The sequence below is a fragment of the Mus caroli genome, chromosome 6, assembly GCF_900094665.2.
Source record: "Mus caroli chromosome 6, CAROLI_EIJ_v1.1, whole genome shotgun sequence".
Taxonomy (NCBI): domain Eukaryota; kingdom Metazoa; phylum Chordata; class Mammalia; order Rodentia; family Muridae; genus Mus; species Mus caroli.
In genome coordinates, this window is record NC_034575.1 from 133,237,649 (window position 1) to 133,238,935 (window position 1,287).

General features: G+C 47.2%; 1 protein-coding gene across 2 annotated transcripts in view; it reads right to left on the reverse strand.

Annotated features, from left to right (window-relative positions):
* Gsg1 (germ cell associated 1) overlaps positions 1-1,287 on the reverse strand; it is a 17,562-nt gene that overhangs the window by 14,416 nt on the left and 1,859 nt on the right. The gene's annotated exons all lie outside the window — the stretch shown is intronic.

The window sequence follows — 1,287 nt, forward strand, 5'->3', positions numbered from 1 at the left end:
CTACAAAATGAGCTCCAGGACAGCCAGAGCTATAAAGAGAAACCCTGTCTCGAAAAACCAAAAAAAAAAAAAAAAAAAAAAAAAAAAAAAAAAAAGAGAGAGAACTAGTGTGTTCACCTCTTCCCTGACACCCGAGCCTGGGGCTAAGGGATCTAGTCATTTTGTCCCCCAAGCTATCCACCACGACATCTTGTTTGCCTCACCTCGAAAGAGTTTCTCTGTCCTCCCAGGGGCCAGAATTCTTGACCCATGGCCTCATTAAGTAATTCCTGTTACTCAACAAGCACAAAGCTGGAGTGGAATCTATGTGCTTTGGCCGTCACTGACGGATGCGCAAACAGCTCTGCTCTCCGCACCTCCACGTTCAGACAGGCACACCTTCCACAGAGCTCACGTGCCTTCTTTGTGAGGCTCATTTGACTCAGTCAATGCACTGAGTAAAGCAGATTTTTTACAGATTGCCGACTCCAGCACTGTCTTCAAATGAAGGATGTTTGTAATGCTAACAAGGCTCATACACACATGTTGGGAAGCCTACGGGCGAAGACATGAACACAAAACATGTGCCCAAACAGCATCGAGTGCATACCACTTTCCCCAGTTCTCATACAAAAGCAACTGGGAGCCATAAAAAGACGCGAGAGGGCCTAAAGTACCCGAGGCCCTTCTACACAGATGTAGTAGAGTTTTCAGACAGATCTGCCAATACATTTCCTCCTACCTGTGGGAACATTCCTGCTTTTCCATGAGCAGAGGCTCAGAAAATAGCAATGATCTCATTACCAGTATTATCTTTAGTCTGACTAGAGGACAAACAGATCACTCATAACAGTGACGGATCGGAAATGTTCTGTCCATTTCAAGACGGGTGATTCCGTACAGATTAGCGTCATTTTGATGTGGCTCGAACCTTCCGAACTTTAATTGCATATTGTGGGACATCCAGCTCCTTCGTTTTTGAGACTGAGAAAGATTTCCCAGAGGATCATGCATGACCTTGCAAATACCCGCTCTGTTTTTAACTTGGGACCTCCCATTGTCAACTGTACCAGGCTTGTAAGTACCCACGTAACCCCAAGTGCTCCCAAGGTGGGTCACAAATGCTGGCAATGCTCTCCATTATGTTCGTTGGGAAGGGCCAAAGGAAAACATTTGGGACCTCCCTCCAGCCTTTCCCTTTCCGCTTTGTCATGGAATTGTTTGAAGGCTTTTGCTATGGCAGTCATTTCCAGGAGAGGAAGTACCCCCCCACCCCTACCCCCACCCCCACCCCCACCCCCACCCCCA